Source organism: Euprymna scolopes, chromosome 7 (assembly GCF_053919585.1).
Source record: "Euprymna scolopes isolate OS-2025 chromosome 7, ASM5391958v1, whole genome shotgun sequence".
Lineage (NCBI taxonomy): Eukaryota > Metazoa > Mollusca > Cephalopoda > Sepiida > Sepiolidae > Euprymna > Euprymna scolopes.
The window spans coordinates 37,593,958-37,608,650 of NC_136488.1; the positions used below are offsets into that span (position 1 = coordinate 37,593,958).

Sequence of the window (14,693 nt, forward strand, 5' to 3'; positions counted from 1 at the left end):
CATAGCTGGAAATTTTGTGGAGTAAACCTTTATGCAACACAATATCAAAAGCCTTTGATATGTCAAGGGTAATTACCTAAGAAAGGAAACCTCCATCGAGAGATTCGCTAATCCTATAAGATATAAGTTAACACATCAGCTGTAGATCTAGCAGAATGGAAACCATATTGCATGTCACTAAGGAGGTTATTTTTTCTAAGGTGGTTGACTACTCCTCTATTTAACACAGATTCTAGCAACTTACTCATGAAGCACAGGAGACTGATTACTCTGTATTGAGAGGGAGATGAGTGATTACCTGAATTTTTCAAATATGGGGCATACTGATGAGGTTTTCCAGAGTGTGGGGAAGCAATTCTTCTGAAAACACTTAAATAGTTTTGTAAGTATGGGAGCTTGTTTTGGTTGAAGCTTTTTGAGCATGATAATAGAAATGCCGTCAGGACCAGTTGCTTTACTGGAATCGAAGTTTTTGATTAGCTTGGCAACATCATGCACAGACATTTGTATGTCGCATAGTGTGTTTTCAGACACAGGAGGAAATACGGGGAGTTGGCAGCCCTGATCGCATAGAGTAGAATTAGCTGCAAAGAGTTTGGCTTTGCCCAATGCTGACGAGATTACCTCATATCCATTGATGATGGTTGGGATAGAGCACTCATAGAGTATTCAGGACCCTGTTTGTTATTTGCCAAAATTTGTTGGAAACAAGCCACTGCTTAGCTGCTTTGGACTTGACGGATTGAGCATACAACTTTCTCGTGTTCTTTATTACTCTTTTACAGTGGTTGCTGGCAGTCCTGAAAGTGGCTTTAGTCTCAGTACGTTTATTATGTTGGAAGCAATGGAAATAGAGATTTCTGTGTGTAATGGCAGCAGTACATTATGGAGAGAACCACGGCTGGCTATTAGATTTTGGCTGGAATTTTTGGAGGATATGAATTGGTTTATACCTACAATTAACCATTCAGTCACGTCTGATACTATGGATGACACATTCTTTTTAAACATGGATAGATAGAGGTAGATCTAATATAACTGTACAAAAGCTATTCTAGTCAGGTATAGAGTATCAATATAATGTACGATGAAGAGGTATGTCTAAGGACTTATTACAATTCGTTTTTATCTTAACTGATACAACTGAGTGATCAGAAGGTCCCAGTGGAGACAGAATGAAAGACGAACATAGCTCAGGGCAAGTTGTGAGAAAAAGGTCTAGGAGACTTGCATATTGACCATCAGTGTCAGGCAGACGGGTGGGTAAAAGTGTATTCAGACATAGGGCAAGCTTTTTAATCAGTTTTTGGGCAAAAATTTGGTTGCCAAGAGGTTAAAGTTGAAAGAGTTGACCTTTGCAGACTCTACCAAACTCCTCTGCCAATTTTGGGTCTAATCACTGTAAAATTTAGATGTAGGTTACCTGGACATGAGTCAGACTTTTTAATATATATATATATATATATATATATATATATATATATATATATATATATATATATATATATACATAGGAACATAAAGTTATGAACAGTATATAGGGCCCGAGCAAAGCCAGGCTGAACTGCTAGTATATATATTCTAGAAGGTCGACCGGCGTTGTCTAGCCATAAAGTATGCTTAAATATGATATTTTAATTTATGCAGATTTCATAATTACTATTATGATAGACAAGATCATTTTATATATATATATATATATATATATATATATATATATATATACACACACACACACACACACACACGAAGGACATTCCAAAAGTAAAGCCTTCTATTTTTAACTCAAAACGTTGAAGAGTTACGAAAACGTGAGTGGTACCATTAAAACAAGCAACCTTTAGTGCCCCAGAATTTATTTTTCTACATAATCACCAGCATTCTTAATTCACTTTTGCCAATGATGAACGATAGTTGTGCATGAATGCCCGGAGTACACTTTCTAAAAGTAAAGCCTCTCGTTTATGCATTCATCTCATTCATTCTGAAAGTTTCATCTCTTTGTTGCAGATATTGACGGTGTGAGACTCTAAGAAAACAATCCCTGTCATGGACGTGCCTCAGAAGCAGAGATACGTCATTGAATTCCTGGCAAAAATGAATGGTGGGGATTATGTAGAAAAATAAATTCTAGGGAACAAAAAGGTCGCTCATATATATATAAAATCAGTTCTAAATTACAGTTTTTTGGAGGTTAAAGGTTCAATCTTCAGTATGGGTGATATTAAGAATGCAATTTCAACTTCTACTCAATCATGGCAGGCAGAATGAGAGATTAAGCTACTCCTGTGGATTAAATAAAGGGTTTGATGTTCTATACAAATTCTTTAGTTCGGCAAGGTATATTGAAAAAGATATTACATCGTCTGCAACGTTGTGCGAATAACATCCAAGATGAGAACGGGGTTCAGAATAATCTAAATAACCTGCTAAACTATTTTCCGACATAACATATAATTATTTAATTTATTTATTGCAGACTATTATCCTCATCTTTATTAGTTGTTGTTTCACAACGTTTCGACCAACTACTCCTCTGGCCTTCGTCAGGTGGTAAGTGCGACGGATAGGAACTCTGAATCTCCTGACTGCATCCACTGCAATTACTGCCTTCTGTAGTTGCTGTCGTCTCACCACGTCTTGGCCAAGTAAGCCAATAGCCAGCTTTGGGTAGGATTGAAACCGCTATCTTCAGACAATTCTTACATGAAAACTATGCTACGGAAGATAGCAGTTTCAATCCTACCCAAAGCCAGCTTGGCCAAATCGTGGTGAGACGACAACAACTATGGATTGCAGTAATTTCTGAGAAGGCAGTTAGGAGATTCAGAGTTCCTATTCCATCGCGGTTACCACCTGATGAAGGCCAGAGGAATAGTTGGCCAAAACGTCATGAAACAACAGCTAAAAAAGATGAGGATAATAGTCCGCAATAAGTAAAAATTAATAAATAATACTTATCTCAATAATAAATTCAAATTAAAAAAATATATAATTATTTGTGCTTCTTTATTTTCTCTACATCGGCCTGTGGCTTTGCTTTGATTTGTATAATTGCATTTGAATTGTATTGTGCTATAATTATATTACCCACCAGTTCCTGTTTAATTACAGAAGTTAAGCAACGTCGAACTTGGTCAGTACTAAAATGGGTGACTGGTAGTTTGGTTGGTTGGTTGGTTGTTTTTGTTTTACGGCATATCAACCTTTTTTCAGGTTATTTAATGCCGAATCTAGTTATTTTGAGGAACGATTTTTAATGGAGTATATTTTTTTTTTTTACGTCAGATTATATTTAACCCATAGTTGGGACTCTAACAGGTACTACCAGTCCGGGTCAGAGTGGACCTGGGAGCAATGGCAATTAAAGGGTGGCTCCACACTCCCCAAAGCCCATAAGGTGGGTCCTCACCATCGGATATAGTTTTAGGTCATATCCAGGACCGACTGGTAGGTATACCATAGGGTGTATCTGTTCTCTGCATTGTTTTCAATTGTCCTGGCCTTCTTTGCCACTGGAATTGGGAAGTGTCGACTCAGGAAAGATGTAGTGATTACACAATCCTAGTGATTACACGTGCAGTCACTCTTAAATATCTATTTTCTCTGGAGACTAAACGGTGGCCATGAGATCATGATTATTAGATTGAATTGTGCAATTATAAAATATCACTAGTAGGACCCATGAAAATTCCACACAAATAAGAAATATATTTAATCAACAAATATATTTTGATAATGCTTATATTTTTTGGGGCACAGTTTTTTTTTAATGAAAAATACAATAACATGCAGCAAAATGAGTTTATTAATATTTCTATGAAAGCAGTGCCTATTGTATTTAAAATATACAACTGACCCAAATGAGATAAATAACCCAAATGAGATAAATTAATAAATACTAATAAATACTCACAAAGTAATATTGTGCTACATAGTTCAATATAAATAATAAAATCACATTGTTAGAAACAATCTTAAATTGACACCTTTAGTCCAAGATCGAACAGATACTACACTTTGAAATATTTATTTGAACAAAATATAAAAAATTGCAAATTGAACATATTAGGCACAAGGCTAATCAAAAGTGTGGGGATAATGGGTGTCGTTGGTCATCCTTGATCGCAAATACTTAAAATTGTCTATCCTACTCTTAAGTAGAAATATATCAGTCACCACATTACAACATTCACTCCAGGCGCTGTCCTACTTAAGATAAAACCAAATCTGAAAAAGTTTTATTGAACTTAAATATTTACAGAGATCACATTTGATTGGAGAAGTAGTGGAGAATAAACAAAAACACAACAAAAATTGGTTGGTAAGGGCCTCCCAACCTTTTCTAAATAACAGACCGCCCACTGTGTTGGGGTTTGCTGAAAACAAGCAGGTCAATCTTTAAGTGGGTTGAGTCCTTCCAAGATGAGTGCCATGGAAAGAAAGGCCAGAGACGAAAAGGAATAAAAATGGGGAGTCGGCATGTTGGAGGCTTTCTATTGCTAGGGAGGGGGAAACTCATTCACTGTACCAGCTAAGAGGCTAGAAAGATTAAAACTTACCCAAAGGACTGGAGTCCGACAGAATCTGGAACCGCGTGTGCTATACCTAGGTGGGGAGCATGTACTCATAATTTGTCTCCTCTTCTCACACACAAGTTTGCCACTCTTATCCATCTCTTTGGAATTCTGAGGAATGTAATCTTATCACTAAATGTATAAATTGAATGGACGTATCTTAAGAGTATCTAATGCTAATATTTATTGTAAGCGTGTTGCTCATTCGTCTTTGACAAATCTGTTCAGTAAAGCATGATTCAAAGAGGAACCTTAACACCTGAAGCTGGAGGGGGGGGGGGTCTGTGGCGAAGAGAAACTGTGAGCAGCAGTAGCAGCAACATTATCGTCATCATTCTCCAAAACAGAAACAATTACTTTCTTTTACTGCAATCTCAAAGAAGTTAATTGCTCTTCAATCTGGATGCAAATCCCAAGGGAAAGTAGGAAGATCGGAAGAAATTCATCATTCCTTTTTCTCAGACTTTTGGTAACTTTTTTCCAGAAGACGGATGCATCAATTTGTTAAAAGGAATGCTGACTTTTTGGGGGATTTTTAAAGTCGTGTTTTTATTTTTTCCCTTATATTAGTATTTTGTTACTTTGGAATTGAATGACAGATTACCTGTTAGAGGTTTCCGCTTCAACCGGGACAAAAAGCCATCTTTGTTTCTGGAAATTTTGATTGGATTTTTTTTTTCTTTTCTTATGATCGCATTGCATCCTGGGAAGAAAAATGGAGAATAAAAAAAGAAAAAAAGAAGTTAAATTAGAAGTATCCCCCCTCCAAAAAACAGCAAAATAACTACTAAAATATACCGAGTCATACTTATCAATAAAATTCTACAAGTTGTGCGTGCTATTTTGATAATTATTAGTTATTGAAAACACTAGTTTACAACAAAATCAGACTTACCCTAAATCAGATAAAAAATTATGCAGCAGTACAAGAGTCTTAAAGACAACAATAAAGCCAGCCTGATCGGCGCCATTCGCCGAGCTCCCGCTGGCATGGAAAAGGCATGCTCCCAGTTCCAGACCTATATTGAGGCGGTAATTGAGGCTAAAGGCGGCTATATTGAATAAATATCAGCTCTACTACATAATGAAGTTACCTGAATTGATTTTTTTCAATAAAAGTTATAAAATAAAGTTGTAGTTTTTTTTCTTTAGATCGATAATTTTATCGATCTACTCTGTACAAACTGAATTTTACTCAGCATGTTATCAACTACACCACAGGTCCTTGCAGACAATTCTAGCATGAATTTGTTTGCACCTGAAGAAGGTCAGAGGTTACAATGGTCGAAATATTGTGAGAATAACACTCAAGATGAGAGCTGTACTTTGAATATTCCAAAAAATCCAGATTTTTTTGATTTGATTAGAGTCAACCCTGACACAACAAATAAAGAAAAAATTACATTCATTTTGTTAAGTTGCATCAACTTGTTTTATACGTTGTTGTTTTATATATATATAAGTATTTTTCGATTTTAATGAAGCAAAGTTCTTCTGCTTTTTCTTGCAGCAAACGAACTAACAAGAAGTTACATATACCAATTTACGACCAATTTGATATTTTTATTTTAAAGTTGTATGAAATGTATAATTTAGAAAGTTGGGAGGTAGAGAGTGTGTTTAGAGGCAAAACCAACGCACGTGTTTGCACGTAACTTTAAAAAATAGCTAATAGCAGATTTTCTTTTTCTCTGAAAAAAATAAATAAATAAATAAATAAAAATTGCCTATCCATCCTTTCTCAGATGAATTTAAATAACTTTGATCAGAAAATGTTACCAAAAATAAGCTGACGTATTCTACTTAATTAGATTAGTCATCAAACAAAATATGTGTTTAAGGCATTAACAAAAGATGAAGGCACTATTAAGTTAATATAGAGTACTGTTGTCACATCTGGGGAGGTGCTGCTCAGTGCATCCTTTCTTTTCTTGATACAGTACAAAACCGACTTCGTAATCTAGTGGGCGATGCCCTTTTCTCTCCCCTACTACCTCTTTCAGAAAAGAGAGGTTTCTAGTCTTTCTCTAGTTTATTTTCATGCCAGATGTTCAACTGAGCTCCAATCTATGGTCTTCCGCTCTAAAACATTCACACCAAAAAACTCGCCCAGATACAACTATTATAAATCATTTTCTTTCTTCCTCTGTTTATCTGGTGCTAAACAGGTTTTCCATGAACATAATTCTAGCTCTTGGCCTTTTGGCCAAGATCAAAGTGTAGTATCTGTTCTTCAGATGCTGCACTTCCATTTCTTGTTCTCTTTCGGTGGAGGATCAGTCCTTCACGACTGAGACAATTTTTTTATTTTTGTACCTTTTCTCCACGTTAAAAAACGACCCTGATGTCTAACTCTGTCCTGTGTGGAGGTATAGTAAATAGGTACAACTACTGTCAATAGCACCCCTTTCTCTCTATATCTACCTAAAACTAAACGATATTTCCATGAGCAAAGTTTTTTCTTAAAACTGCCCATCTGTGGAAGACAGTGCTGCAGGATTGCTTCCAAACTGACTACAACATGGTCGTTTTCAAATCTAATGTAAACAAATTCTTGTTGAATCGCCCTCTTAAATAATTAAATTCTGCCCAACCACCACCACCACATCTCACTGTCCATCGTACACTGATTTAACCCTTATCATCGGTGACTGTTAGGCCTTAAGTATTGACATCTTAGTAACAAAAAAAAAAAAAAAAAGGGAAGACAACAAAGAAAAACGAGAGTACTACTGATGCCAGAAAGTGGGTTTGGTACATTATTTAATCATGTTTACTTTTTCAGTTTACTTTAATTAGCTCTAAGAGATCAAGGGTCGCTCCTTCGGGTTAACACTTTATTTCTTTACTAGCAGTAACCACTAACCGGCTTTGCCCAGTGGAAGCATGCCCCCCTCCCCTTGAATAAATTAAATTATGGTTATTGTTGTTGTTATTGTTGTTGTTGCTGCTGCTGCCCAGCCCTTAACCTCCTCATGTTACAAATGACTTTCGGAATAGACACCCTCAACTCCTCATGGTAAGAACGGCTATTGGAATGGAGATCCCCAAACTTTCCCATCGCAAGAACGGAAGCAGAGAGGTGGTGTTCCTATTTACAATGCCTCTCCACGGGACAGAGTTAGACACCAGGGTCGTTTTTTTAACGTGGAGAAAAGGTACAAAAATAAAAAAAAATTGTCTCAGTCGTGAAGGACTGCTCCTCCACCAAAAGAGAACAAGAAATGGAAGTGCAGCATCTGAAGAACAGGTGTAGTAAGGATATTGAACAACCGCCAACCGAAAAAAAAAAATATCAGCGAGGAGAAAAAGGCAGTAGGAAGAATAGAGGTGTAACAAAAAAGAAGAAAATAAAATAAAATACAAAATTGTAGGTGCCCCCCCCCCCTCTTCCCAAAATCAAACCGTTTAGCCGTCGCATCCACAGGAATAGGAAGAAGGTTATTCATCTCAAGACGTATGTTGACTTTTGAGAAGGATCGAGCGAGAGAGAGAGAGAGAGAGAGAGAGAGTCGGTAATTTATGACGGACGAAACTCATCGTCATTTTGGTGATGTTCTCAACATATGACCAAATGAAGTAGTCTAGCAGTTTTAGTTCGGGGGGGGGGGCAGTGAGGGAAGAGTACAAAGTCGTAGGACTTCTTTTGAAACCAAGCCTGAGTCTCTTTGGACTTGTGGCCTGGCGCCAAGTCCTGCTGCCACATCCAGGGTTTGCCAGCGGCCACTCGATTGCACCAGGGGATCACCACACTCTTCAGCACATCCAGGTATACTTTAGTGTTAACTTTTAAGCCGTCTTCGAAGATGTGAGGTGGCATGATGTGGCCCTCACTTGAAACCACACCAAAGACCATAACCGTGGGTAGTCTGATGTGTTGAGCTGCTGTGCCCTCAAGCGTTGAACCATGTGGATTTGCATTTTGAGGGTGCTGGCAATGGTCCTGTTGTCATAACTTGGATCGGTAGAGAACATGAGTTGTTTTAGATAACAGTAGGGTTAAAAGTGTTAATTATCTATCTATCTATCTATCTATCTATCGATGTGGACAACAGCAGTGATTTTGCTAAAATAGTTTATATTAAGAATTATTTATTGCTTAGAGAAATAAATTCGTCACCGAAATGTTCACAAAAATTAGCTTAAATAAAATATAAGCAAAATATAACTAGATCGACATTGAGCAGTTGGGTACAGACCAAGAGGTCACATGTTAGTGAGACGTGTCGTTGAATCACATACGTCACCGAAACTCATGATTGATGACGTAGCGAACTGACAGGTCAAATAGATTAGAGTTGGGAGTCTGAGATTTGTCACCAAGGTGTGCAGACGTGCCCCAGAAAGCCGGGAAGCGAGGCTAGACGAAACAACCATGTAGATACGTAGCAGACTCCAGTAAAAAAACAAAAACTGAGACATCTGAAATAAATTTATATTTATAAAATATAAAGTCGTTGCCCTGTGATTCACAAAGAAGAAAGTCTCAATCGTTTTATTGTGTTAGTATGATGGACATTCATCACAGCGCTCAGCAGCAGGAAGACAAAGGACCTCCGGACAGAAAGGTATGAAGTATCTTTTTCAATATCCCCCCCCCCCGCTATCTAATAGTTCTACAGCAGTGCATCTCTGATCTCGCTCGTTAAACATTGTGTCACTTTCAGACATGATAGAAGACTCCCATCGCTTTCGAGATTCGTACACAACTGGCTAGTTGATGGTCTGCAAAAAAAAAAAAAAAAAAAGAAAAAAAAAGAAAAAGAAAACCGGGTTTCATCAAACGGAAATGGAATCATGTAGTCTTTTCTAGGACGACAATTTTATCGTTGCACTCTGTATTATATCCTTAATGTCAAATACGTGATACAATTCTTTCCAATAATTTTGACCTGATAAAATATTTATGGCTATTTGTGGTAATACCGATAGTAGTATTTTAATCTCCAATATCATGTTTATTGTGTTAAAAGTATTTCATATTTAATGTGATGCACTTCTGACCAATCTTTATCATCAGCAATGGTAGTAGTAGAATTTTTTTATACTATACATAAATATCCAAGTGTCCATTTAAGATTCTTTCCTACCTCTCAAACATTGAGTGAAAAATAATAATTTTGCTTTTCCTAATAAACAACAAATACGTTATAATTTACTAGCGGTCGGGAGAGAGACGCCCGGCTTTGCCCGATCGTAAAATACGCTTAAATATGATATTTTAATCTGTCCGGATTTCGTATATATTATTATAGAGTCGTGATTTCAAAAGTAAAAAAAAAATGTATTTAGGTGCCATCAGCTACAATCAAAACTGAAAGCAAAACTGTAGCATCCAAAAGCTGGAGACATTACCACTGTACCAATGTGACACACATACAAACTGATTAAAATTTACAAATAAACCAAGATGAATGTATAAAATGTATAGCGATTTTTTTTTTCAATTTTGACCCATTAAAAACTATTTTAATTGGCTAAAAACCCATAAAAGAATGGCCCTTAAAAATCCAATCATTTGAGGCCCCTAGCGCCGTTCTGTGCCTTTTAGTTTCGGAGGAGATAGAGTGTGAAAATATGGAGACAGACAGACGGACGGACACAGCCTTTTATACATTCGATTTTTCTTGTAGACTATGTTTGATTTTGCTTGATTCCAAGACCAGAACTCCTCTAATCTGGTTGAGTTGTCTAGCTTAGTGTTGTTATTTGAGCTAACATTATTAAAATAAACCGCACCATTCCCCATATAAGCCAGTGTGTAGTCATGTCAAAGGGGTCTTATTTGAGCTTCAAATACTATGTGAATATTTCGTCAGAGTTTACTTGTAGAAAAAAGTACCCTCATGTCAAGATGTATTGACAGAGAAACGGAGCACAATGTCTACTAACCATTAAAACTCTCTCCTATTTTAAAACAAAAATTCTTCTTTTTTTTGGGGGGGGGGCGCTTGGAATGGGCCATTCTATCGCCCCACTATTTTCAGAGCCTACAACCGAAAGATCTTTTTAAAAATTCTAACCATCCGTTTAACTGGAATTATTTGTATATTTTGCACTTGGTTCACCGAGTATATTTGCCAGTTAGTTTTTAACTTTTTTCTCAAGAGTCCATTGACTCCAATGATTATTGGAATGATTGAAATGTTCCTACGGATTCGTTTTTTTTTCATGTCATAAACCAGACCTTGATGATCTCAGCTCTGTTTAGGCCGGCATAATTCTTTGTATAGAAGTGTTAAAAAAAAAGAGAAAAAATTTCGAATCTAATTTAAGTACATGAATAAAACATTGATTTACATTCTAAACTGAAATCATCAGAAAAATATTTCAAGTAACATGAATGTTTTATTTAATTTTTCGTTTGATTGAAATTGAATTTCCTTGTTTAAAAAAGTCTGCAGACATTATATATATATATATGTAGATTAAGGTCACTATCCTCATAGTGTTTAAGGTATATATATATATATATATATTAGTTTTCCACATAAAGTACTGTTACGTTGTATCACAACTCAATAGTGTGGCTAGGCAAGCACCGTTCCCCAGCCGTAGATCGAACCTACAACCATCGAGTTAACAGCAGCTCTACCCACAAGGCTACGAATTAGTGCCTACATATGTCCCTTATCAAGTGCCTATCAAAGAAACACTTGCTCATCGCTTCGCAGTGCTCAAACTGCTAATCTGTTTACAAACAAAAGAACAGTGAGCTTCGCTTAATAGCTAAACGAAGCATTGGGTGAAAGTACATTTGTGATAGTGCTCACTCAAAGAGGGGAGAAATTTAATCGTCATCCACATACAGTACAGTTTCGTTGTATCACAACTCATCAGTGTAACTAGACAAACACCTTTCCCCAGTTGTGGATTGAACCTACAACCATCGAGGAGGAAAAACTTTAAAAAATGTTTTTACTCCTTGTCAAACAATAAATTTTGATATGAATCTATACGATTTAATTCACAGTTTCATATATATTATTGCTCTATCTCGTATACTGAGCTTTCTTTACCTGCTTGGGATTGTCTTATAAATATTGATACTAGTATTTATCTAAACTTTAGGTTTACAGTATTATACAATCGATAATCCGACAGCGTTCCAGAATTTCATTTAATATATATATATATATATATATATATATATATATATATATATATATATATATATATATATTCTTTATTCACTTATATTTTCTTTTTATATACACCAATCCTTATTTAAGAAGCTCAATGTAATTACAGAGCATATAATGAATAAATGACAAAAGTCTATATTCCAAATTTCATGATGATGTTGACCCTCTTACAATTTATTCTTTTAATTCAGTTGACATTTACAGTATCTGTTTCGTAGCACAAAATCAGTCATTTAATTATTATATCAATCAATGAATCTATTTTGCCCTTAACTCATCAGAAGAAAAAGCAGCAATCAATCCACCAAAGGAGATAAAATGCATTTGGACATGATTAAAAAATTGTAAGAGAAATTGCAAATACCTTACAGTTTTCTTTCATTACGCCATTTTAAATTTGGTGGATTGTTGCAATTTGATGGAGTTCAAAACCGGCTACAAAACCTAGTAGGTGATACCCTTTTCTCTTCCCTGCAGCCTCTTTCCCATAGAAGAGACATTGCGAGCCTGTCTCTGCTCTATTGTTATTTTCATAGCAAGAGCTCGACTGAACGCCAATCTATGATTACCCCTTGCCAAACTTTCACAAAAAAACACTCGACTAGCTACGATCATTAAAAACGATCTCCCCCATTCTCTAATTGTACTTAAATATAAACGCAGATTCCATGAACAAAGCTTCTTCCCCAGACCTGTCCACATGTGAAACACCGTTCCGCTGTCCTGCTTCCTGGTTGAATACAACATGGTAGCCTCCAAATCTAATCTAAACAAGTTCTTGTTGAGCCGTTCCCATAAATAATCAAATTCTGACCAATTTACACCATTAACGATTTCTACACTACCACCTTTCATTCATTAACCCTTATCCTCGAGTGACATTCGGGTCTTGATAAGTGGTGACTCCCAAGTAAAAAAATAAAGTACCACTAGATCAATTCATGTGATATTTGGCATATGATATTTTCTTTCCGTCCCAGGTACGGACACCGTACAATTGAAAAAAAGAAAAAAATTTGTGTGGGGGTGGGGTCTGGATAAGTGCTTTTTTTCTATAACAAAATAAGTCATTATTTTTCCTGTGAAACTACACTTCTAGTCAACATAAATGTTCTTTCTTGAAAGCAGATGAAGTTATTCAAAAACAGATTTAAAAAAAAGTGTGTGTAAGATTTTTTTAATTCACGTAAATTATTTCAACTTTTTGGAATACCATTAAGAAGGTGATCACCCAAAATTACATTCCGATTCCTGAATTGGAAAATGTAAAAAGGGTTTGGTAGATGAAAAAAATAAATAAAAAAAAGACAATCACAAATTTTATGAAGTATTCTTCCCACGTTTACTTTTGTATTAAATTTGGTAACCGGATAAATCCTGAGCAATATTTCAAGTGAAAACAGCTGATGAATTTATATAAAAATATACAAGTGAGAAGTAGGTCTCGAAACAGTGCATATTCTTTCCTGATGACCCGACATAATCAAGAAACCGAAATGGAATATATCACAAGTAAAAACAGCAGATAAACTTGATTATCTACAAGTGAGAGAAACAAAAAGCCTGTGAAAGGGGGTGGGGGTTTAGCATATGATTCTGAACCTCTTCAGATGTTCACTGACCTAGATCTCAATTCACTTGTATTATTTTCTGTTATTATTTTGATTCTTAACTACGCGTCGACTTGCTATATTTCCTTCCAAAACGAGCGGAGATCATTCTCATTGGACGAAAATTATGATTTAACAACACATGAAAATTTTATTTTTGGATGTCAATTCGAGAGTCCATCTAAACGAAAAGGAGAAAGAGAGTAGCTACTCAAGTCAGTAGCTTTTTGACGTTCATTCAAATTGCACAGACACTTTACTACAATGTGTCTTCCGTACTTACGTTTTTTTTAGCATAACGAAACATATTCCTTTTTGATTCATAATAATAACAAACGGGATATTAACCATTACCAACATCCGCATCTTTCTAAGGCCTCCTTACTTTTCCTCTTATTAATCTCCCATGCAGTACCATTAAGTATACATCCATTTCTCCTCTTTCAAGTTATGAGTTAAATGGTAAGGAAAACAAGACTTTCACGATTTGGTAGTGCAACTATATTAAGAGAAGGAAATCTTTGAAATAATACCAGTCTTTATTTATCTCAATGATGCTTGGAAGATTGATTTTATTCTTGCCATAAGATTTAAGCAATGCGGCGCAGGAGAAGAGCAGTTTTTAATTATGCAACCATGACATTACAATAAACTCCCTTCTTCACAGAGAAGATATAAACAGTACATCATTACAAAACTAGCAGGACTTGTGACCTGGCGTTGCTCGAGTTAAATAAAAATAATTTCCTAAAAAATATTTTTTCTTAAAATAAAATGAAGTACGGAAGCCATATTTATTATTTTAGGATATATTTTTTATGCTTCCTTCTCGGAAATCTTGAAGTAAAACCTTTTTTATGGTTAGGTTATGGTAAATAGAAACAGCTTGATTCGTATTTTGTAGATTTTTTGGTGAAGTTCATTATCGTCACCTGTACTTGATAAACATGGGTATTTTTCATCATGATGAAAATTTTGTTTTATTTGATTCATAAATCTCCTACCCCCAAATTCTACCAAAGTAATTCTCTCTCCTATTTCAATTTAAAACAAACAAAAAGAAAATAATTTGGTTATATATAAAAAAAAAAAAAATTTGGTTATGTAAAAAAAAAAAAAGAAAAGAAATGTCTACATCTTAATTTTCAAAATTGAGAAACCAGTAACTGGACAAAAAGTGGGTACTCATTACTCGGTAGTTTTTATGCTATATACATTTAACCGAAAAAAAAAAATTAAACGCAAAATGTGTATCGACTTTTGCAAACCAATAATGATTCATAAATAATGACTTTGAAAATGGGTTAATGCAAATAGGTCACCAATCGTTTTCGATTAATCATAGAGGAGATAGATATAGA

The 14,693-nt window shown here is 35.5% G+C and overlaps 1 long non-coding RNA gene and 1 pseudogene across 1 annotated transcript in view; one reads left to right on the forward strand and one right to left on the reverse strand.

Annotated features, from left to right (window-relative positions):
• LOC145279685 (uncharacterized) overlaps positions 1-14,693 on the reverse strand; it is a 546,911-nt gene that overhangs the window by 92,447 nt on the left and 439,771 nt on the right. Inside the window, exon 3 of the long non-coding RNA XR_013868426.1 lies at positions 5,182-5,280. This is a non-coding gene — a long non-coding RNA (uncharacterized LOC145279685). The remainder of the gene's footprint in view (positions 1-5,181; positions 5,281-14,693) is intronic.
• Positions 6,767-6,898, forward strand: LOC145280546 (U2 spliceosomal RNA; annotated as a pseudogene).